We start from the raw sequence: 25,423 nt of genomic DNA on the forward strand, positions 1-25,423 counted from the left end.
AACGTGTAGATATAGTTCCCGCGGTAAAAAGACGAGTTCAGAATCCTCTTTAGTGCGCCTTTAACACGGCATCGCGAGCCCGTGGCTGAAGGTGCATGAAATAATCACGGGGCCGGCCCCTTTTGCGTACACCAGCTTGGAAATGAGTGGATCAACACTGCGATTTGCATGCGGAATCATGACGCGTGCGCCTGTTATCAGACACCTTTAGCATACAGTGTACTGTGTTGCCGTTACCGGAGTACCGGAAGACCGCGCGTCATCACTGCGCATGCGCAGACTGCCTTGAAACCGTCAGATGGCGCCAGGTAACCGACAGCTGCGCGCGCGCATCGGGCCCAATCAGCGCGTGCGGACTGGCGGTGGGCGGGCTCCCGTTACCCCGACAACAGAAACGCGGTGTGCAAAAAGGTGTTTTAATAAAAGAGTGGGATGGCTCTTCAATTCAGCCACAGTTTTGCAACTGACGGCTTTGGGACAGAGAAGAAGGCAGATACAAACTAGTAGTGAAGCTTCCATTGACTCCCAGACGTACAAAATGCGCCGGCCCTTTGCGTTCACCAACGCCTCTCGGTGCTAGAGACAAGTGGGGGGATGGGGGGATTTTAAATTTAAAGTTAAATTTAAAGTTAAATTTTTCCACCATGACTACTCACGCTTGTGTCGTGTGGATTTTAAAGTGGTTTTGTTCTTGACTCCCGTCGCACTTACCAGCCTGTCCTTCTCGAGGACTGTTGCCTTTCAGCCCACGCCGACTTCTGCCGCTCAATTAAATGTGGCCGGGTCCGCGCAATTTGCGTGCAGTGGGCACCGAACGAAAGCAGCTGGCAAAGCAGGCGACAAAGAGAAGCAGCAATCCTTCGAGTGAGAAAGGTTCAGCAATTGCTTCGTAAACACGGCGACCGCAGAAGCAGCAAGACCTGCAAAGTCGCGCTACCAATGCTGTGACCGTCACTGACACGGGGCGCAATAAACACGTTACAATAATATCACAAAAATTTAACATATCGCTTTTTAAAAAATACTTGATTCCTAAGATAAATTATTTTACCACTTAATCTTGCTTAGCTGATGCACAACACAAGAATTAGTAGTTTAATACTTTTGATAAAGGGGTGTTTAGGTTCCAATGTACCCAGGTTTGCTGCAACCGGCCTAGACCGCATTCGCCCTTCCCCTTGGGCACCAGTTTTAACCCGCCTTGAAGAGACGAGCACATCTTAACGCATAAATGCACACCAACGAAAGAGCACAACCTCAACGAAGGATCCCCTTAAATACTTTACTTTCCAGTCTGCACCCGGTGTGTATTCCGCACACGGTACATAGAATAACGTTGGGCATTTCGCGCTATTTTGGGTGCTACTGAAAAAAAAAAAAACTGAAGACGCCGCACCTGTATAGATAGTCCGAAGAGCCTAAAATTTCATCTTTTAAACATGTGTAGGCCACGCAGTGTAGACCAGAATTTACGGTACACACTTCAATCTCCATACCTGTATACCCCGGCAGCTGACCCGAAAGACGCGGGTTTGATCAGGCCGTGACGGTTGAATTTCGATGGAGGCGAAATTCTAGAGGCCCGTGTACTGTGCGATGTCAGTGCACGTTAAAGAACCCCAGGCGGTCGAAATTTCCGGAGCCCTTCACTACGGCGTCCCTCATAGCCTGCAGTAGCTTTGGGACGTTAAAATCCCACAAACCATACCTGCATATCCGACTTTGGCAACACTTTATTGACTACGGCCATCTCATTCCCTCCTTTATCCCTTCCCTTACGGCGCGGTTCAGGTGTCCGCCGATATGTGAGACAGATACTGCGACATTTCCTTTCCCCCAAAACCAACCAATTTCCAACACTTTATTCGAACCTTCAGCACTGCCTGCTTCGTCTCCGCTAACCGGCTTTGTGTTACGGAAACGGCATCAGGCGTTGCGATTAATAATCACTGCCAGGGAAGAAAAATTCACCCCCCCCCCCTTCCTTCTGGAGCAATAAACGACGCCACCAACGTGCGCGTCGGCGATAAGATAACGTCAGTTGACCAAGAGAACTGATTCCCATTGTCACCCTGCGACTCATTCTGCTCACACAAGGATCGCGCTTTATCTAACGTTCGCCCGTTAATCAGGGCGCGCGACCACACCAGTCGAAGCCGAGTTGTTGCGTGCGACGCAACAGCGGCACGCGCAGGCCCAAGCCAACGGCGTGCTCCAGTCTCACCTGCGATGAGACAGTTTGTTTCCAACCGCGAGATGGTCCGTCAGGCCCGTACGGTATGCGGCAGAACCGGCGAGGCGATGCACGAAACTATAAACCAACGCCCCGCAGCGTTGATTTCGACCACCTGCGGTTCTTCCGAAGAGCGCACCGAGACTGGCGCTCCTAAATTTCGTCCACCTGTTGCGGCGACTCCCAGTGGCTACGACGAACACGAAGTAGCGGAATCGAGCCCCGGACCGCGGCGGCCGCATTTAAGTGGAGGCAAAAACAACGAAAAATCCCGTACGATGCGAGTACTCTTTAAAGAACACGGGCGGTACTACAACTCTCTCCTCCCCCTCACAACGCGCTCCTGTCACTGCGACTTTCCTTCACTCGTACGCAGCCCACCAGCATGTCGCCGCCATCTGCACGAACCCGCCACGATGACTCAGTGGTATGAGTCGGAGGACCCGGGTTCGATACCGGTTGCGGCGGCCGCGTTTCGATGGAGGCGAAACGCAAACGGCGCCTGTATGCAGTAAGATGTCAGTGCACGTTAAATGAGGTGCAAAGTAATCCGGAGTCCTTCGCTGAGGTGCCTCTTCTCCCACTCCCTGCTCCCCACGGCGCGTGTCCACAGTGAAGTGGGACCGTTACTGCGCATTTCTTTTTATGAAAACCAATTCTCTTTTTTTTTCTTTTTTTAACTGGCATGGAGGCTTCCAGATACTACACCCTCGATCTTTGTGGTCAGCTGCAAATTGCGCTCAGTCACCGCGGTGCATCAAATTGCACCGAATTTAGCTGCGTATCCCACGAAGGCACACAAGTCCGTTCCTCGGCACCTCGAGCCGAGGGATGACCTCGGGCAGCTTGAAAACACGTCCAGCAGTGAAAAAAAAAAAAAAATCTCGCAGCTGCAGGACGCAGCCGCCACAGTCGAACAAAGCTGCTGAGCGAAGGAAAAGGGGAGGGAAGCCCACCTTCTCCCGACTCCCCCGCTGCAAGATGATTCTATGAAAGGACGCCGGGAAAAACGGCGGCGAGTACGATGGCAGAAGCTGCCGAACACATGAAAGCGCGCGAAAAGGTGGCGGTTCTGCGCAGACACGGTCAGACACCGAACCCCCTCCCCTCCTCAGCTGCAGCATACACAACGGGAAGGCATCGTGTTTCGCCCTCTATAAAATACGCCGGGCCCCCGAATAACACGGGGGAGTAGTGCACGCGGGGGACGGCACTGAAGGAAACACTCTTATGATTTATGGCCGCCGCGTATGCGGGCGCGCGCACATGCACCCGCACGCAGGCAGCGCGTAAACACAATCAGGGGGGAGAGAGCGAATCCGCGCTCCCGCCGTTGGGGCTTGCCGCCGCCGCTACTGGCAGCGCGGTCGCTTTGTCCCCGTGGCGGAGGGAGGCATTTTTCGAGCACGTCCGCGCTCCTCCCGCGGCACTTAGCTGCTACGCGTCTGCGCGCCGAGGCTCACCGGCGCCGCGCGCATTCGCAGCCCCAGGGCACCGCCGCCGTGTGGTCCGGAGGGGAAGCGCGCACCCTGGCTTCATCCGGCCACCCCCTCCTCGTGCGAAGGTTGGCCCGCTCCGCTTCTTGTGAGAAGCTGTCAGTCCACAATGAGCGGTTCCCAAGACAAACGATTCCGCGCGGCGAGAAGCGAGTCTGCCGATGAGACCGACTCGCGGGCTGTTCGGAAAGGCAGGTGAAAGAGGGCGCACTCGCCCCTACTCGGAGGTTTTCTCCGACATCTATCTATCTATCCATCTATCGGGGCGCGCTCGAAAACGAGATGAATAAGGCATTCAGACTCGCCCCGAAGGTTGCTGACGAAAAGAACAGCGACCGCGGGGGAGACGAGGCGGCTGTGGGCGAGCGAGCTTCGGAGCACCTGGCTTCCCGGACAGGCGAAGCTTGGCCGGCAGCTAAAGCGGCACACGATTTCGGACATCACTTGGCCAGATCTGGTTCGAAGCAAACCGTAATATTAGAAGCCGGCCGAGAGCAGATAGAAACGCTAAAAGACAAAGAAACGAATATTTTTTTTTTTTGGGGGGGGGGGGGGGGGGAGGGGTACGAAACACCGCAATATTTAGGCTATTTGCCGAAGCAGCGCACACAGCACACAAAAGAGAAGCTAATGTCGATACGCGATTGAGAGGAATTAAGAGAGAAAGGTTTCCGGCAAATACACCTCCGCTCTTTCGTAGTGTTATTAAACCAACGCCAAAAATACCCGCGCTGTCGCGCCTACTCAAGGACGCGACCAGCTTGTTCCAGTCTCGCGGGCACGGCGCAAACGCGGAGGGAGAAAAAAAAAACAGGAAGAAAAGGTCTTCCGGTCTAATGCTCGCCTCTGCGGCACAGCAAAGTGGTCAAACGCAAGAGCGCTTCGGCAGTTTCCAAAAGACATCGTCGTCCAACTCGACTCCCAACGGCTCCCGTCAAACAAGCTGCCCTTGCGACTACATACACTGCATATGTACTGACAAGCCGGCGCCTACGCGAGGAGACACGCGCCATGTCACACTCGCTGATAAGTCGCTGCAGGACGCCTGACGATTGTGGCAGTAAGACGGCGACAGATAAAAACAACAAAAAAAAACACGGCGGCTTCTCGGGGAACGTCATTTACACTGCAACAAAGCTAGCAAAAGAGATGGCTCAGTGATTGCAAAATATTAGCCGATTACGCACTGATAACTGACTGCGCGTGCGTGCCGCCGCGTGCGTGATCCGATATGGCGGAACGTTGAAACAGTATTATCAGGTGCAGCCACCTGATCGCACAACGACAGTTGCGCAGATTTCTAATCGCTATTTACTCAGACGCTGCCCCATGGTGCGTGAAAATGCGTACGTCATCGATTATAGGTGTCCCCAAAATTACCAGAGTCGGTTACAACTTACAAGCCAAGAACAGTTACAAGCAAGAAGTCAAGAGTCGGTTACAAGCCAATGGCATCGCTCCAGCCAATCGCTTCCCGCGTTTCGGACAGCCCTTCGTTGTAGTTTTTTTTTTTTTTCGGAATTCAAAAGATGAAAAAATCGGGCCTATTTTTTATTTATTTTTTGTTCAAAGTCGGGTAGAAATCGGACTGCTGAACAACAAGAAAATTTTACCATTCGGGTTACTACTTTTATTCGTGGCGTCTAAATGTCAGCTTACACCACAAAACTGCTCACCAAATCAGATGTATTCTGATGTAATCAGATGTATGCTTGCCTTTCTGTGTCCCCTACGAAAGCATTAATCTCGGCGTCAATTTGACACATTCAACCTCCTTGGAGCAGCAGGAAGTCGTTAAAAGTCAGTACCGCCAGCAGCCGTATTCTCGCCTCTCGCTTCCAAGACATTAGCCTCAGATTAAGGACAGCGTTAGCAGACGTTCAACACCATAGCCATTAAGCCAAAAAACACGATGCTAGAAAAAGTACAACACACCCACTATACCAAGTGTGGCTAATAAATAACGAGACTGGTATAAAAACTGCCGTTTACTACTGCAACCTTGTTTCCTCTTTGACGTCGTTTACTGTCTGTCGTCCCATCAAGTCAGTATAAATGTCGTAGTTCTTTTTCAACGCTATCGCGTTAAGGGCCCCGTGTAACAGAAAAGCCGGTGTCGTCGGCGTTGGCCGTGAGCGAAAAATCCCTCCTCCTCCTCGCAATGTACGCCACTGCAATAGCGCGCGACGGCAACGCCCCCTGCTCCTCTCGTTCGGGCGCAGTGGGGCCGTGCGGGCACGCAGGAATCACGCGGTGAGCGGCGAACAACGCAGCGCACATCCAAAGCGCGTTCACCACGAAGCCTGCGGCTTGCTGCCCGTTTGTTCGGCGCGGAAGCTATGCTGGCGTTCGTGGCATCGGGTTTGTCGTGAACGGTGTGCCGACGAACTACGACTGCAACTTGAGTCCTGCGTGTTTCGGCAAGGCGCATGGCAGCGCTTCTACGTGGTTTGCCGCTCCGCGCGTCTGTTTCCCCGTACGTAGCAGAGCGATTTGTCTAACGGGCAAGGAGTCGCGACGAACGGGCGATGGCGTTCCGTGGACTCCCTGGCAGTGCTGCAACACGCTGTCGCGTTCCGCTCTTAAAGGCGAAGCTTAAGCGTCCTCCAAATTTTTCTTCTCGCGCATCTTTCTGCTCCTGAGTTACGTTCTTGGCGACCAATTTAAGTGCAGTATGTAAAATATATTGCACGGTCTTTTCATCAATTTGCACCAAATCTGTCATCATTCGAGTGCTCAACCGGCGATCGTTATCAAATATTTTGCTAACTTCCAGGGCGTTTTGTGCGGTAGTGGCAGTGGCAGGGCACCACACGGGCCATGCGTCGTTTTCAACGTTCTCTCTTCCCTGGGAAAATCGTTTGTGCCATTCAAGAATTCGCGCAAGTGACGTCACATTTTCGCCGTACACCTCCCGGGGGAGTTTTACGCACTCGCTGCACGATTTATTCAATTTCACAAGTGCTCTGAGATTGAAGCGCTGCTCAGTTCTACGATCCGTCATGTCGCCTCGACCTGTATCGCCTTCTTCCAGCTTATCTCCTTTGAACTCGGCTTATCGCGACGTGCTTTCGGAACGTTCGAAACCGCTAACCACGCACGCGCTCCCCACTGACATTATTACACCTAGGGCGCATCTAGTCATTTATTAGCCGCATGCACATCGTGGTATCCAAGCGATGGCTTCAGCTGCGTGCACTGGTAAACTCTAAGCCAGCTAAGTTATACCAGTGCTACCCTACACTATGCCCGCAGTGCCCACACTGTGGAGAGGTAGCTAACCTCTAACACATGCATGGTGTGGGCATGCCAATTTAATCCCATAGTTGACCCCATTCCAAACCCCTCAGAGGAGAAGTGGGGGGCTATTCTGCTCAGCAGCCGCCGCGGTGGCTGAGTGGCTATGGCGCTCGGCTGCTGGCCCGAAAGACGCGGGTTCGATCCCGGCCGCGGCGGTCGAATTTCGATGGAGGCGAAATTCTAGAGGCCCGTGTGCTGTGCGATGTCAGTGCACGTTAAAGAACCCCAGGTGGTCGAAATTTCCGGAGCCCTTCACTACGGCGTCCCTCATAGCCTGAGTCGCTTCGGGACGTTAAACCCTCATAAACCCCCAGAGCTATTCTGCTCAGCGATGATCCTGACCGTCAGCACTGGCTGGTGGGGAGGGCCAGCGCAGCAGCAATAACCAGTGGACTACCGGAGTAGGCGGCCCACCCACGTGTTCTACGAATACTCGGCAAATAAAGATGTTTTCAATCAATTACTTTCCTCACGGTGCGTTCGCGGTTATACGTCGAGTTTCACCTGGTTTACAAGAAATCTACTCGGTGCGCAAGGATCGGGCGAATTCGGCGCTTTACCCGAAAGCTATGGGCCCTAGCGGCTATACTATGCGTTACATCGGCACTCGACAAGGAAGGCTGCTCGCTAATTATGCGACGTCGATGCCGGACGCTTCGCGGTGCCGGTCAACAGAGGAGACGGGGAAAAAGGGGAACCATTAGTACGGTGCATCAGCAGCGGCCGTCCCGCGCCCTCGGGGCCCACGTGCAGAGCGCGTGTTAATACACTTCCCGGACGCTGCCACTAACTAACCGACGCGCACTTGTGGCCCTCGGGAACGGCCGCGAAAGCCACCTGCTTACAACCGCCACGAGGCAAGCACGCCGACAATGCGCTGCAGCAGCTTTCCACACCTGCGTGCTTCGTGGCTACGAGTGGCGCGAAAGTGCTGCTTCTTTTAGAGAGACGCGCGCAAGCTTTCTTCAACTGGAGTGAGGCACAAACGCCGAGGACTGACGGCGTACCTCACAGTAGCCATGCGCCGCGAGTGGGCTACGCCGCGTTCGAAGACACGAGGAGGCACACGTCACGACGTTACTCTTGGCGACTGCGCTAACACGAAGAACCTTTATAACACTGGGAGCGCCGGCGTGCTATCGCCGGGTACGGCCGCTGTGCGAGATAGAGGCGAACTTAACGAGCTCATTACTCCGGTCATATCCCTGTTCAACGAGGAGGGCACAGAGAGATACAGAGAGGGGAAGAATCAAGGTCCTACATAAGAAAGCACAGTGCTACAGTGCGAGAACAGTATTTCTCAAAACCAAGTCGAATACGAATCGAATAATGAAAGAAGCGACTCGAATACTCGTACGAATATTCGCTGCTAGAGGCGTACACAAGCGAAAACAGCAAAGCGCTAGTGGCTGTGCTGCGGTACGGGGCTACAACTCATGAAAAATCGGCAACACTATGACACTCACTATAGCAGAGATGCGACACCATCATGCCACGCGTATAGAAAAATTAACTTTTGCTACTAATACATAAACTGGCGTCGCATCTAGGCAGATGAGAACGGCACGCCCTATGTGAGCCATGAGCCTCCCTTGAGTTCGGTCATCGCGGCAGGGTATCCTATAGTCCTGGCAAAAAATTTTCCGCGTTGCCCATCCTAGGAGGGCGACGCAGCAACGTAGTAAGAGCACTGTAAAAGCCGCTGCACGAATGAACCGCGTCGCGAAGGTGAAACCCCCCTCCCTTCGCCGCGCTGGCTGTAATGCTGTGTTGTGTCGGAGCGGGCGATGCATCCGCAACAGTCCACACTCCTAACGAAACTATTCGAAAACTTGCAAAACATAGTCGACCAGTTTCGAACATTTTTAAAGCAAGAGCTTTACTGGCCGCGATTTCGCCGTGGCGGTGCTCCGAGGAGGCACATGACGTCACAATGCGCGCCTCGCCGCGGAGCCGAACCGGTCTGGCCGGGCCGGCGGCGGCTGACGCACTCGGCGCGAAATGGAGACACGCTCCAAGTCTCCGCCAGTGCGGTCAAGAGTGCGCCGAAGCCGCGTTCGGCGGTCAAGCGCAGTTGGAGTATAGAGGGTCTCGCTTTGGCCGACGTGACGTCGCCGTGCAGCGCGCGCGCGCGTTACGCCGGATTATAAACGCGCCTTAACGAAGCATGCGCTTAACCGCTAGCCAACGTATTCAGCGGCGGCATCTATGGGAGCCACTGAAACACCCCGCAAACTCACTGAATAATACAAAAAAAAAAACCTGCGCCGAGGCTCGGAGCCGAACCAGGCCCTTTGGCGTTTGAGGCGGAGACGCTACCACTTCGCCACAACGGCGCAAGCGTTAACCATCAATAAAGGCGCATTTGGTGAATGCACTCTTCCGATGCAGCAGTCACCGCGCTTTCGCTACGTATATCCTGGCCTAACAGAGCTAGGCCATGAGTAATTTTTTTAAAAGCTGCACGAATTAATTCGTTGAATCGAATCGGAGGATATTCGATTCGGTATTCGAAAACTTACAATATTCGCTCACCGCTTAGGCAACAAGCATCAAACGTGTTCCTTTTACTTATGAAGCAACCTTCTCACAGGAAAGTGAGTGCGCGCATGAATTCAAGCGCGGCAACTTAAGAGAGAGCACGAATATTCAACAAGCGTATTTGCAGCAATGACCCAAAAATTCGACAACATCCTACGACCGAACACGATGAAATTAAGGCTAAATGTTTAAAACAAACACTGCCTGCATTAATGTTCCTAACTGAGGCTGTCTCAGTGTGCTCGGCACGTTTTAAACACAAATGAGTCCTCAGGCAAACAGGACGTCATTTTTTGTTGCTTATTCAAACGGATTATAAGAGCAATCTGCTTGTGTAAGGCTGCGGAAAAGGCGAGCGCCTTCTAGTCATCCAAAATTGGAATCACGACGGACCCTTCTCACGATTCGAAGTCGCGCTCGGACTTGCCAACAAGAGTTAGCATCCTTTAAATTTTCCCGTCTCTCCATCTGAATTAAAAGCGACAGCGTCGGACGTTTGCCTACTCTTCAGTGTGTTGTAATTGCTCCCGTCGCCAGCAGCCAACGAAAGTACAGCGACTCGCTGCTCGGACACTCAGACCGAAGTCCACGGGTTCCATAAAATGTTCAGAGGACTGCTCTTCCACGCGAGATCACTGCAGCCTGCACTGACCGACAGAGCAATTTCAGAGAGAAATGACGTCATTAAACAACGCAGAGACCAAATGTGCTCCGACGCCAGCAAGGCATCAGCCGACTGCGCCAAAGACTCGAGCGAAATCAGCGACGCGGACTACTACTGGTCCCGCCCTTACAAACGACCGCTGCCAGAGGAGCGTGCCCCGGGCAACAAAGCATTGCACTAAAAGAGAAAAAAAGAGCAAATCTTCTCTCAAGGAATAAAAGAAGCTCGTACCATAATCGGCATCCGGCAGTCGTTAGTACCCGCCGCGGTGGCTCAGTGGTTAGGGCGCTCGACTACTGATCCGGAGTTCCCGGGTTCGAACCCGACCGCGGCGGCTGCGTTTTTATGGAGGAAAAACGCTAAGACGCCCGTGTACTGCGCGATGTCAGTGCACGTTAAAGATCCCCAGGTGGTCGAAATTACTCCAGAGCCCTCCACTACGGCACCTCTTTCTTCCTTTCTTCTTTCACTCCCTCCTTTATCCCTTCCCTTACGGCGTGGTTCAGGTGTCCAACGATATATGAGACAGATACTGCGCCATTTCATTTCCCCCAAAAAAAACAATTATTATTATTATTATTAGTCGTTAGTTCGGCCTTTTTGGTACGCACAAGGCTACAACGCCGTCGCATAAGACCGAAACATAGAATGCTTTTCTGCAACGCCACGCGTACGCTCTAACGCGGTACTAAAGTATGTACGTCGGTATTTATCCCCAGCAGTTGAGTTGATCGGCAGTTTGGCAGCCTACGTTAGTGCCGGAACCTGGCGGTAACACGCACCAAATAAGGCGACGCTGACGAGCGATTTAGGGAGACGTACAGTCGGAGCCGGAATTAAACGGAGCGCTTGGGCGGCGTACTTCCCTGCAAACATAGAAGACCCCTCGCCAGGTTCGAGAGACAACGCTTGCGCGAAAATAAGGGCTGCACCGACTAAGGAGCCAGGCTGGCACGAGCACGTTTCCTGAAAGCCACCAGCTGCAGTCTATAATTTCGGTTTTCCTGACCTGCTCGAGCGCTCCACACAAGTGCGACGTCGACTGTACACCCTTCCTCAAAGGCGACTCCGTCAAAGAAATATATATTTGTTTTTGCATCCAAGGCGTATTGCTTGAAAGTTGATGCTGCGGCAAACAATTATACACCCCCCCCCCCCCCCATATATGATAGTCTTGGGCATTTCCTAGAAAAAAAAAAAGAACAATTCGCTGTGTAATGCTGCTGTGCAGTTGTTGTTAGTGGCTATTTATTAATTACAATAACAATGGAAGGAAAAGATGCTGTTAGCCGCGACATCTGCCATCAAAACCTGAAGCACCTGAGCTGCGGCTAGCGGGAATAAAAGTACAGGGAGAGGGGAAGAAAGTGGGGAGCGATATTAAGAAAGGATAGGGGTAAGGCGGCAATATACACTACTTACAAATACAGGATGTGGAAATAAATTGCCACACCCCAATCCAGGGCGCATGTACCAAATATAGCCAGCAATGCAAACATTTTTTTTTTCTGCGCCAATGCATCGCCTTCCAAAAACGTTTCACCCTGAAGGTGTACGCCACCTCTCCACAGGTTCTCAGTAAGGTTGTACGCGCATTCAATCGAAAACAGTTGACGAATGTCTCTTAAGAGCCTATAGAATCAAAGCGACCCTTTATTTAAGACGAGAGCGGACCACCTGCTAGTAACTCGACATAATAGATCGATGGCCCGGAAACGAGCAGATGAGCCCAACACATTTACTCTGCTGGTATATCGATTGCGTGAACAAATGAGGTTAGCTACGCCAGTCATCTGCGCATGCAAATAGGTCGCCGAGGTGCGCCACAGTAGAGGCAAACAACGCTCACGAAACTGAACGAGAAAGAATCGATGAACTGCGTAGTATCCCAAACCACTGAACGTACGCCGCGTTTCCTCAGCTTATCGATTTGTGTAGCGGGTACCGGAGGCGGGTAGTTGACTATATCTTTTCTTCAAGCTTCGTTTCGTGACTGTGTAGGTAGGGCAATTAGCACGGCTGGTCGAAACCGACGCCGATGCTTCGTCGCTGCATCGTTCGCCATTTTTTCCTGTACCGCCGTAGGCGTGCGCACGTGTAACCCTTGCCCTGCTGCCAAAGAGAGTGAACAAGGCACGGCCCCGTCTTCGCGACGTGCCTGCACCGTGTACGTAGTGCCCTCCAGGGTTGGAGTGGATACAGCAGTGGACTTACCTGCCGCATTGATTTTGCACGATATTACGAGTGGCGCACGGGAGCCTCGTGTCGAATGCCTCGCATCAAGCGCACCGCTGTTTCTTCCCTATTTTCAAGGGCCGAGCAGAGAAGCACTCGACGCGATTGGTCCGAGTCACAGTACGCTGCACCAGTGCGGGGTACAGTCACTAGTGCAGGGGCAGGTCTCCTGCCCATAACTAAAACTCTGCCGCTTGTAAACACCCCGCCGCGGTGGCTCAGTGGTTAGGGCGCTCGACTACTGATCCGGAGTTCCCGGGTTCGAACCCGACCACGGCGGCTGCGTTTTTATGGAGGAAAAACGCACAGGCGCCCGTGTGCTGTGCGATGTCAGTGCACGTTAAAGATCCCCAGGTGGTCGAAATTATTCCGAAGCCCTCCACTACGGCACCTCTCTCTTCCTTTCTTCTTTCACTCCCTCCTATATCCCTTACCTTACGGCGCGGTTCAGGTGTCCAACGATATATGAGACAGATACTGCGCCATTTCCTTTCCCCCCAAAACCAATTATTATTATTATTATTATTGTAAACAATCGCTGGGCACTAATCTCTCAATCTGGTTTTATTTTAGTATTCCATCTTAGTGCCCCTTCAATTGCTTTCAGGCCAGACTAGCGCATGCCTGGATGTTTGGTCACTTGAACGCCTTGGCGTGCTTTTCTATATTTTATTTTCATTAGACCTTGTGTTGCTGATACTTTCTTTAAGAAGTGTGTTTTGCGAAACAGGTGTTCAGCCCCCCCCCCCCCCCCCCTCGAACTTTTCTTTCTTCCTAGTTTATATATTTTCATTAAGCACTCTTCAGGTGCCTTCAAAGTGCCGGAAAGATGCTGAATTATTATCGGCAGGAAGATTATCGGTTCAAGGTACTGAGAACGGGAATAGCATACGAGAGTTTTGACACGGGTTTACGGGCACGGGGCTCTTGCATAGTATCCGAGGATTATGGGAAGGAGCAAATGCTGCCGGGGCTTTCGCGACGGGCGTTCAGAATTGGCGGCAATCGAGCAGCAACTGACAATTTGAACTAAGAAGCCATGTTAGTCACTGTACGCCAGCCAAAGAAGAAACAGCAATCGAGAAGGTAGGAAATGATGACGATGACGAATTCTTTTAGGGCGCAAGGGCATCTTTTTTATTTTTTAATCAAAACTCTTATCCCTTTTCTGTTCATGCCCTTCTTGAGGTACAATTCACCGGTGTTGCTTTCCTGCGTGCTTTTCTTTTGCCCTTAGAGTACAGGTGAATAGCAACCTCTGCCTCCCGATTCTTGGCCGATCTCCCAGTGTGGGTATGTGCCATCTTTTGAAAGGCTAACAACAACAACAAGGGCATCTGTGGCCAAAGTGCGCCATAGGTCAAGGCGTTTTCTTCTGCTTAAAGCGGGGTGAAATACCCATTTCCCAAGCATTCCGCACTAATGAAACCGAGCACCAGGCCAGGAAAAAGCTTGCACCCGCTGTGTCACCGTTGGGTACCCGATGGCATTAGGGATCGAGCCTGCATGCCAGGCGAATGCTCACACCACCAGGCCACCGCTGCCGTAGAAGGTAGGAAATTACGTCACTCGTGAGGACTACGGGAAGGAAAGGTGCACAGTCGAGAGTTTTGACAACGATGGCAGTTTTAGGAGTGAGACAGATCTTGCTGTCAGTTGGCACCCGGTTATTTATTTACACCGGTTCATTCCACGCTTACTTTCTGATACTCGGCTATTTCTACTGGCGACACTGAGTTTAATACCGGTAAACACCTGGGAGGCATATATATGAACAATAAATGTGTTTATTCCTCCTCCTCCTCCTGGAACCACCTGGTCCAAAACGCTCCGCGCGACGACAAAAAAAAAAAACGTCCCCAAAGCGGCCGGAAAATCCCAAACCCGGTCTTCAGCGGCAGCAACAGGCCAGGAAAACGCTCATGCATGAGTAATACGCGGACGCTCGGACATGGCCGAATTCGTGAAGAAGAAAAAGCAATCGATGATGCACCACAGCTAAACGTGCCGGGAGGGGGGGGGGGGGGGGGGGGGGGGGGGCGGAAAAGTATCCGATTCGCCGAGCCCGTGTCCACGAGCCCCGAGACGTAAACAACCCGGCGCAGCTTTCTGCACAAACAAGGACCAGCGCCGCCGCATAAGCAACGTCTGCGTCAGCTTCCGTGCCGCCCCGACGGAGCCCAACCAACGCTCGCGAAGCGCGGGGAGAGCAAACAAGCAAAGGCAGGGAAGAAGAAAGAGCAGAAGAAACCCCTCCAAGCCGGCGGGCGGCGTCAGGGGGGGACAGGGCAGCGAGCAGCGGCGTCCGAACGAACCCGGGGAACCCTCCCGACAGGACGTCGAACTGGTAGCGGGGGGAGAGAACGCCCCAACAAAGACACGGCGACCGCGTCGCGCACCCCACTGCTGGCGGGCAAAAAAACGCACGGCCTCGCTCGCGCTTTAGGCCTAGCCTCACGCAGGAGGAGGGAGAGCGCGCCGCGGCGGGCACAACAGACGGCTGCCGCTGCGGAGCACACGCTACTCAGTGCCGCTGTTGTGTTCGGCGCCGGCGTCACCCGAACGGCGGCGGTGCGTCGCGCCGACAGAGCTCGCACGCGGCGACGAAAGGCTGAAAACAAGCATAAAAAAAACAGAGAGAGAGAAGGGGAACCGCTCGAGCTGCTTGCTCGGGATTCCCAACAATGGTAGCACACAAGAAACGACCGACGGCACCTCGGCGTCCAATGTTCCGAGGAAAAGAAAGCGAAAGACGCCGGCCGGTCGGTCTTCTTTATTTCCTCCGTCGCCTGCACTCGCCCAGCATCTCCCCCCTCTCTCTCTCTCTCTCACACACACAAACAGACACGCACACATACAACGGCCAGGAGGGAGAAAAAAAATGCGGCGAGACAAAAAGAAAATAAATCCGCCTGGCTTTCAGCACCGGCGGTGCTTTCAAGCCGCCCTCGAACGACAAGATACCGACAATGCCGCTCCAATTTCTCCCCTCGTCGACCTGCCGCCGACACCGCCTTCCCTGCGTTCTTTTCGAACGCGACCAAGGTAGATAACAGAAAACAAAATGCGACTCGGCCTCAATAGGGAACGACACCGTGTAGATCGCCGGGCGCCGTCTTCTGTGGCGCAGAACGGCGCCTACGACGGAGCCAGCAGGGAAAAGGACGTGTTGGGTTACACCGACCGAGGCCCCGAGTAGCTTTTTGACAGCCATCAGAGTGAACACCGGCTCCGGCCACCATGGATTTTCGGGGCAACGCGATCGCAACAATCGCACTAACTACAGGCAGAAAGTGGCATTCTCGATTGAGGGGCAGCATTAGCTGTGTAAGAAGCAAGGCTCATTCCAGACCACCGCGGTCACTGATAGAACGGACTGCATAACTATACCATTGGTTATTACAGTCAAATACTGAAAGCCTCTTTTATGTCCTTTTCTCCATGAACGCAGAACCTAATCGCCCCTTGACGCTGGATACGACAGGAGAAAACATCCAAGTGGCCGGAAGGGTGTCTTGGCAATTGTCGCGTGACACAACGGCAGTTTAAGTTCTCGAACTTACAGTCTGCTCTTTAGTGAGTTCGCTATGGAGTGGGGGATAGACCCTCCTTAGTTCCCCAAGGTATTAATCCCTGAATTTCGATCAGTTTGTGACGTTTATAACTGGCGCGATAACACCCTGATGAGGCCAATTTATACTCGGTTCCGATATTTACGCGTGCCTACAGGTCTGGTCGTTCGATTGGGGAAGATGACATTGTGAGAACTAGTAAGTGTGCAACGAAAAAAAAAATAAACGTGCAGGTGGCATGTTCACTATTACGAGAAATAACGCCACTAATGTTCGTTCCCGCTGAAGCCGTAGCTCCGCCCACATTGCACCGATGTCAAAGCGCATCAAACGTAGCAACGCGCAATGCCTGTGCCGAAAGAGAACAGCGTTCGTGGCAGCGTCAATCAGAATACCGCACGCCCGAACACGCAAAGGTACAAAAGAAACTGCGTCGTCTTCGTTTTCACACACAAACGTCAACAAAAGCCGGCGAAACCTAGAAAACTCTTCCAACAACCCGATGACGGCTAAACGGCGCCGGCATTTACAGCATCTGCTCCTAACACGAGCGGTGACCCTGGTCAGCACCAGCAGGTGCTGAACTGTTCTCAAAACATTCTTCCCGGGTACGACAAGGCCAACTCGCCTCGCAGGGCGCCGCCATGTTTGCTTCCGTGAAGTTAGCATTTTTGCGTTAATATGGCGGCACGGTCATTTGCGATGACGTTGAATTGTGCGTAAATATGGCGGCGCGGCCGAATGTTGTGACGCCACATGACGATTTTTATTCATGCGACGTCACCTAAAACGTCAGCTGCTTCAGGCCCCTCCTCATCGTAGAAAACTCCGTAAGTACAGGAGGCTGTGGATCCTAGGTTGCAGCTACGCCGCGAGACGTTGCACGAGCCGAAGCGTGGCCACGAAAACAATACAAATAAAACAAGCAGTAAAAAGTAGCTCCTCGTGCGCATGGTGAGTTTCTGCGTCGCGTTCGCAAACAACCGAAGCAACGCGAGAGCAGCCGGAATGCAAGCGCGGGTTCTATGCGTCGATTTCACCACCGACGTAACTCGTCGTTACCAGCAACAATGATTACTAAAGGCGGTGAAGGTGGCTGAAACAACCGAATTAAGAAATACGTGGTCTCGAATGTTTCGTTGCTTCTGTTGTTCATGGAAGAGAAACCGACCGAACGAGCCGCTAACCCTCGCGTCGGAAACGGCGATCGGCGCCGAAAGCTGTTTCGCGGGCTGCAAATCCAAATACGCTAAAGCCGTCGTTTCGTTACTCACCTGTCTGCCTCGATGAAACTCAGCAATCCGATCGTGAAGCACGCTGGCACGGACCGGGGCACCCAAACAAGATCGCGGCCCACATGGATGCAAGCGTCGACGCCAGAAGAAAACAAGGCGGTCAAAGTGGAAATATCAAAACGCTCTCGGCGTCACCACGATCACACACAACACAGCACAGCGTAGCTCATGACGGGTAGACAATCCGGCGTTGTGGCAGGAACACCAGCAGCGGTTTCAACAACGCGGCTTTGTAGCATATTCCGAGATCCACGGCTACGGCGACTCTTCCTTGGACCTCTGCTGCGTGTATACACCTTGGTCAAAGCGGGCCGACAGCAGCTCGCCGCGTCGGTAGCGGTAACCCGGAGTGGGGGAAGGGTGAACAATCTCTTTACCACTTTGGGAAACAAAAACGCACGGCCACATTCATGCCACTTGATCAATCATTTCCGTACATAGCACTTTAGACCAAATAACAGGAGTCGTTGATTGGCCCGAGAGAGAGGTTGAGTCCAAGTATCACGAGTGGGAGGGGGGGAAAGGCGAACGCGTAGGGGAATCGGGAATGGTCTTGCGAAGATGTAAACAACCGCTGCCGTTGCCAGACGAGGCCACCGCCGCTCCGCCGAGCGTAGCGAAATCGATAACGAAACTGCTTGGGTCGCGCGCTTTTGTTTTCTTTTGCTACATCTCACACCGGAACCTTTGTGCCGCATTTTGCGTCATGTTTTTTACGTGTTCGCTGTGTGTTCCTGAGATAAGATTGACTGTAAACGAGTTTTATTTCGTGAGTAATGCTGTAATTACAAATGCGTCTTATTGTTGGGGCTTTTGGGCTCTGGCCTGTAGCTCAGCTGCAGTCATGGTAAACGTCCAGTGGCTCTAGGTAAACATATAAGACCTAATTGTTTATGCCCAGCATCAATAACTTGTACACTGATCGCAAATCTTTTGTTCGACGTGGTAGAAATTCGCATATCTCTCCTTCACTTCCGTCTTCTTACTTTTTATTATAACCAACGAGAGGAAAAATACGCTTTTGTCTCCGAATGAAATGCGCGCGTACTTTGTAGTTGTGACTACTTCAGGTCCTGGTAAACAAAGGGCAAGTTCAAGTATATTTTTATGGAGATTTGGTTGCGCTAGCGTAACCAACGGACGCGAATACGCTTGGCTCTGCGTCGCTGCGTACATTTGATTTCCTGCTCTCGTTCGTCTATCGGACTGGGCAGCGATATCGCTTCGTTGTGACGCCGGTGTAGTCACATCGGTGTGAAGAAATTGTTCTTCTCGCAGTAAAGCGTTGGATATGCGTTACCTAGCGTTATGAAGAAAGCAACATTAGCATTATCCTAGAGCACTGCGTTGGTAGTGGTATGTCTGTCGTGACAGGAAACTTAATGACGTCACTTGGCCACGCGATGACCCGGTACCTTTATCCTATGGGCAGCATAAGAATCCAACCAGTATTTTTATTAGACTTTTGAGCAGTTTCTGGAACATGCTTCAACAACTCAACTTGATTTCCATTATTGTGCTCTGGTAATCGCTATTCTTACATACGTGAGAGGGTAGCACACCTTTTGCAAGTATATAGCCATGACTACGTTTATTTCTTCATGTGATGAAACATGTTTGACTTGCTGTATATACTTTCTGCCACACGGTCGTGCACGTCCATGTCCTTAAATATGGCACTAGGCGCATATGCACTCGGAGAAACACTGTATTAAGTTGTGTCTGCCAAGAAGATATTTAGTGACATGTCATTTTATATGGCAAGCAGTGCACAGTAGCTTTTTGCATTAGTTTTGCCAGTGATTGATGAGGCTGCTTTGTATGTCAGACAGCCAGCTCAGCAGACATTTCATTGTCAGTGAATGCACAGCGTCGACTTCAAACTTCACCAGCCGCGCATTCCTAATGCATTAGGGCGCTCATGCATTGCAAGCAGCTGTTTCTGCTTGTTAAGTGTTCAGTCCGAAGTACTTCCCTTGTACGCTTTATTCTCTTACAGATGACACAGTCTTTTACGACACTTGTTTGGAAAGTGTCCTAACACTGAACATGGAGATGGCTTTTATACCTTTTCGATGTTTATTCTAGTCGAACTTCTTGGTGAAAAACAATATACCACTATTGGTAGCACCTTGGATGACTGTCATGACTAATTCAATTACATAACAAAACAGAGCCACATTATTTTCCATGTTTTTTATATGTTCACTAATTGGGGAACATTTTCCTGTATGTTTTGCAGGAAACGTCTCTAAAACTTCAATATGTTTTGTTTTCTTCACCTTGTTAGAGGAGGTCATTGAAGGCACCATCAGTTCATTGTGTGTCATATATATTTGAAGTTTTTTTGTGTGCATAGCAAAAGAAATTTATTGCATCAAATGAATGAAAGGTACTTTTTCTTGTTGGACTTCTTGTTTTTCTGACTGCCTGAATAGTATGTTGTCATTAGCTTTCTTTTGATATATACATGTGCTGATTACCACAATCTAGGTTGTATTGTCACATTGTAGCTTTTTGTGTGTTAGGCAACAGATGCAGTCAACTTGGCGTATGTATGATTATGTGCACATGGTCTACATTTCTTTAATTTTGTGTTACGTGGCCAAGAACATTGCAGGTATTTAAAAATACTTAGCAATTTATATAGCTCATAAAATACATAATGATACTTCATCGTAGAACGTATTCTATGTCATTAACTTTTGGAAGAAGAAATTGTGCTTTTAAGGTGCGGTGTTTTCTTTTTAGGTTCTGTAAACATGCACAATTATTGGAATTGTTTTAATTAATGCATGCAGGTTCCACCTGAGTGAACTTAATGCTGAGAGAAAAGCTGGCAGATAACAGATTCTTTTTTTTTTTAGGCACATTATATAACAGTGCTCACATGTGTCAGCCTGCATTGAGACTGTTATTGTAACTTCTACTGCTTCCTTAGTGAAAGCCATCGGTGTATGTTTCAGCGACTGTGTTCATACCTCTGTGAACTTAAATCTGCTTCTCTGGCTAATTGGGGATGGAAATAACTGCACACCTTTAGATAATCCTGAAAGACACATTTGAGTATTCTGTTATATACTCAAAGCTAGATAGATAGATAGATAAAGAGGAGGAGGGAAAGGCAGGGATGTTAACTAGAAAGGGGTTCCGGTTGTCTACCCTGCACTGGGGAAGAGGGATTAGGGGACTAAAAGGAGGAAGAGAGAAGGGAGAAAAGGCTTACACACGCACAACGCTGTCACAATTTGTCACTCAATCCAGTCGCTCTCAAGTAGGCAAAGAGTGCCTTGAATGCCTTGAGGGCAGTCGACTGCTGTGGCCACGGACCGAGAATCTTTTGCTCTGTTAATGGGCGAGGATCGAGGGGGTCCAGGGCACAACACAGTGTATGTCTTGCACTCGCAAATGCAGGGCACTCACAGAGAAGATGAGCGATGGTCTCCTCGCAACCACAGCTCTCACAGGCAGGGCTGTCGGCCATCCCCATCCGGAAAGCATAGTAATTGGTAAATGCAACACCGATCCATAAACGGCATAACAGTGTTGCGTCGCGACGTTCTAAGTTACGTGGAAGACGAAGGCGCAGTTCAGGGTCCAGTGCCTTGAGGCGGAGATTGCAAAACTCTCCCGTGTTCCACGCTGAAAGTGTGAGCTCCAGCGCCAAAGGGCGAAGCCCACACGCAGCGTCAGGTCTCAATATTGGGATCCTCACTGGAAGTTCGTCGTTGTGAGCAGAACGTGCAGCTGCATCGGCCTGGTGATTACCGTTAATACCACAGTGTCCTGGCAGCCATTGAAAAATGATGTCATGACCTTTGGAAACGGTGCCGTGGTACAGTAGTTAATGTCAAGAATACCTACCACCATAAAAATGCGCAGTCTGAGCAATGGCAACATGTACAGTCACCAACAAAAGTTTACGGGACATGAGTGTGAGGGAAAAAATTCATTCCGGCACAGACACACAAGCCAATTGCCTGAAATGTGTGAAGGAACTTGGGGCCTACATGCTCCCTCCTCTAGTAACAATATCAGGCTAGTGGGTAGCGAGGTAAAGCTGCAATAAGCGTTTTTCAAAGAAATTGCGTCCTGCAAACTTTTGCTGCCGATAGTACATACCCCTTCATTTTCTGGTAAAATTTGAGTTTTCCTTGTTCTTGCACCCTTTAACAAGTTGTATTAAAAAATTGTCAAACCTGATTGCTACCCAAAAAGCCACCTCCCTGAAAATATCACCAGTGCGAAAAGCTGGATGTAACACATACAAATTGACTGATATGTTAGACTGATTTCAGAGAAATTACACCGGTTAGTTTATCGGTGACTTCTTTTAACCCTTATCATCCACAGCGTGGCTTCACTTCAAGTTGAGTTCGTGCAGTATCTCTTGGAAGCAAGCCCCCAAAACACAGGTACTAATCCGATGCCTCATTTTTATTGCAGTATCAAATGCTACCTTACACCAGTAGTGCCCTACACTAACACTCTTTCAAATGGTAGCTGTGGCTCTGAAAGTCTTGCAGCACATATGCCAAGGCAGGTGGGTTTAGCATGGACATAGAAAAGTCCTGTGTACAGTTGATATGTATGCAATTAATAACTGAAATGAAGCAACCAGATATAGGACATCTGATTTGACAAACACTTCAGTAGTGCAACCACCTTGAAAAGACCATTCTTTGTTCAGCAAAACGAGGCCCCAGGGTTTCTGCTTTGCATTGGTAAAAGTAATGTTAATGATGGAATGGTTTCCAGGAAAAATATATCTTTTCATAGTCTATAATAAAAAGTATATTATAAGATTTTTATCTCCTGCATACTGCACTTACTTGTGTAATGAATGCACCACTCTACTTTGGGTGCCAGAAAAGCACTTTTTCTTCGCTCGTGTAATAAACGCACCCCATTTTTTGGGGCATGCAGTCTGCTGCTGACGATAGTGAATGCTAGCAGGCACCCATTTTTGAATGCTGAAACCACTGGAAAATATTATAAAGTGTGTTCTTTTCAATGCCAAGTCTACCTCACGAAGAGCCAAAAAGATTGTTCCACCGGGATTATGAGAACCAGCAGAAACCAGAACTGGCCAGAAAGAGTTTCTCTGTTTGATTATCATGAACGCTTGCAGCAACTTGTTGCGGTTGGGTTTCAAGCTGAATTCTGTGTGTTGTGCTAGAGTGAAGTCTAGTTGCGCTGTTTTTGGACAGCTTTATGAGCTGCCACACGAGTTACGCATACTCGTTTAAGATGAAAGTGGTTCACTATGTTGTTGAGCATGTAAGCCATGCTGAAGAGTGTATTTTGTTTTATTCAGAAGGCGACTCATACATACGAAGTATTAATTCCACCAGCCTACTTTTTCTCCTGTTTCTACCACTTAAGATTTTTTTCTGAATATTTTTCCTCGCGTTATGAACGTGCACCCCCCAAATTTGCAGAAAGCTTTTGGAAAGAAAGTGTGTTCATTATGCGAGTAGATGCAGTGTTAGAAAAATAACCCCTTGGTCATATGATGTAATAAATTCATTTTGATTTTTTTACATTATCCTTTTCTTTATTTTTGGGGGGGAAATTGGCTTATGCATTCTCATGCGTCGCGTTACGTCTTCATCATTGGTTGCAGCCTTGTAGTTGTGCGGCATTACATTGCTCTAACCAGTCACAAAGGACATTATAAAGAAAAATGGCATTATATTCTTTCAATCATTAAAGTTTATTCATTAATGCATATATATATGCTGAATACAATAAAATTAGTACAGACGAAGGTCCCACGGTGCACAACTGTCGGGGGGGACCTTCTAGAACAAAATAAGTAGGGTAAAACTGCAAACAATGGGAAGCCGTGTATAGAGTAATTCGTATAAAAATACAAGCTACAAAAGAAAGCAGTGGTAACAGTAAAATGTGTCACTAAAGAACAATAATATACACAGAGTATCAACCTAGGTAATCCTTTGTATCCCATGTGCCACAAATGTGGCAGTTCTGTTGAATTTTTTTTTTTTATGGAAAATATGCTGCAGGAACCCTATGCTCTCAACTCCCACACATGTGGCAGCACTTGCGGTCAATAGATGGTGCCACGGGCACCGCAGAACTACACAGAACATTTTGAACACTGAAATCATGGACTCAGCGTGCAGCCGGCCAAGGCGGTAAGTGGACGTCGTTCTTCTGAATTGCTTATCTTAACGCCCACAATATATTGTTGAGATCACTGAAAGCCATTTTCAGGAAGCTTAACGAATATACTTATGCAATTTCATGTTCTACCACTGCTCGTTGTCAAGCATTTAATTTCATTCACTTACATACACGTTTGTGGCACCCAGGAAGCTGACATCCAACCTTCCAGAGAAATGCATGAAAAAGTTTTTCTTGTAGCCCTTATGTCACAGTAATTGCCACACCTAATTTCTTTGCATCAAGTGAGCCTTCATAACTGTTGTCCAGATGCAACTTCAGTAGATATATTGATATTAAAAAACACTTTCTTGAATGCAGGCAGTGCCTAGCTGACAAGAAAATCATGCAATTTTTTACGAGTACCCAAGTGGAAGTGAGGATGAAATGTTGGATGGCTCGGATTGTGACAAGGACTACATGCTGTCAGAGCGGATATTGCATAGTGAGATTGAAGGCTCTACATACAGTGAGCAGGATGTGGAGATGACATCGACCCAAAAAAAGAAGCATAAGAAAATGTGGCACTGGGTGAAAAAGTACATCAATATCAATCAGGCTGAGGAACAAAGTATTTAGAAGCCAGCAGATCGTTTAGAGAGAGTGAAGACCCCTTGAATATGTTTTTGAAACTCGCCGACTCTGACCTGAAAGAGTTCCTCACTTTTAAAACATACAGTTTCAGGATTCAAGAAAATTGCGCCTGCAACCTTGCCGTATCAATCCTTGAAATGTGCAAGTTTATCGGCATTGTTCTTTACATGCCTTTGTCACTCTGCCTTTTAGAAGGATATACTGGTCAGCAAACACTTAATAATGATAATAATAATAATGAGTTTATTTTTCCTCTTTTGCAAGGTAAGGAACAACCGCGAAAAAGCTGCTTCGCTTGACGGGGCAACTGCCCCATCAGGCTGTCAAGTGGATGTCGCCGACTGCATAACCAGTAACAGGTTCGACAAAATCATGTCCCTATTTCATGCAGGCAACAATGATGAAGCGCGGGTGAAAGGAGATGAAGGCTATGACTGCCTCTATAAGGTGCGACGTGTGATTACGCACAACTTGAACCTTGTGTTACGGTTAATAAAATGTTCATCCCTTACAAAAGCAGGCATTCTGTCAAGGTCTACATGAAAAGCAAGCCTAAGAACTGGGGTTACAAAGCTTGGGCCCTAAAAAGCCAGTCTAGTTATGTGTATCGCTTTTATATGTGTGGTGACAACCTAATCGAACATCTGCCAAAGACCCAAGAAGACGTTGGCGAAAGTGGGAAGATCATTTTGCGGCTGACACATGATTGCCCTCCAGGAACAGAAGTCTTTTTTTTTTTGGCAATTTCTTCAGTTCCATAGAGCTTCTGAATAAAATGAAGAGAGGACTGGGGGTGACGGCAGCAATCAGAAAAACAAGATGTAGGAACTGCCCATTGAAAACAGAAAAACAACTAAAACAAGCCGAGAGAAGACTAGAATTGTCATGTGTGCCTGAAATGACAACCATTCTGTGACAGCTGGATCAAATATCGACAGCATTGAACACCTCAACACATACCAGCGCTATGACAGAAAGATGAAGACTTATGTGGATGTGCAGAGGCCAAGCATCATCGGGGCGTATAGTTGTACACAGACTTGTCTAAAGCACTGGAATTCCGTGCCATCTGCACTCCGCAGTGCGCAGAGTGCCATCGAGAGGCAGCGCCTAGTTTTAAATACTGCTTGTCTGATGCTCAGACCATACTCAGAGATCTGTTATTTCGTACCAGGCACTGCCATTAGACATCGCTCTGTGCACTGCGGAGCGCAGACAGCACGGAGTTCGAGCGCTGTAGACAAGTCTGTGGATGACTGTACAATTAGAGCATGGGCAGAGTAGACAAGGCAGATATGCTTTTG

General features: G+C 49.7%; 1 protein-coding gene and 1 long non-coding RNA gene across 3 annotated transcripts in view; one reads left to right on the forward strand and one right to left on the reverse strand.

Moving 5' to 3' along the window:
- Nucleotides 1-17,911, reverse strand: part of InR (Insulin-like receptor) — a 214,213-nt gene extending 196,302 nt beyond the window's left edge. Inside the window, exon 1 of the mRNA XM_077659858.1 lies at nucleotides 17,316-17,911. The gene's annotated coding sequence lies outside the window, so the exon portion shown is untranslated. The remainder of the gene's footprint in view (nucleotides 1-17,315) is intronic.
- Nucleotides 17,912-18,167: 256 nt separating this feature from the next.
- Nucleotides 18,168-24,981, forward strand: LOC144123635 (uncharacterized). Of its 2 annotated transcripts, none has more exons than XR_013313127.1 (4): nucleotides 18,168-18,204; nucleotides 21,690-21,751; nucleotides 23,366-23,497; nucleotides 24,384-24,981. It is a non-coding gene; the product is annotated as an uncharacterized LOC144123635 (long non-coding RNA). The 2 variants fall into 2 exon arrangements; XR_013313128.1 differs by having other exon boundaries at nucleotides 24,511-24,981.
- The last annotated feature ends 442 nt before the right edge of the window (nucleotides 24,982-25,423 follow it).

The sequence above is a fragment of the Amblyomma americanum genome, chromosome 3, assembly GCF_052857255.1.
Source record: "Amblyomma americanum isolate KBUSLIRL-KWMA chromosome 3, ASM5285725v1, whole genome shotgun sequence".
NCBI classification, from domain to species: Eukaryota; Metazoa; Arthropoda; class Arachnida; order Ixodida; family Ixodidae; genus Amblyomma; species Amblyomma americanum.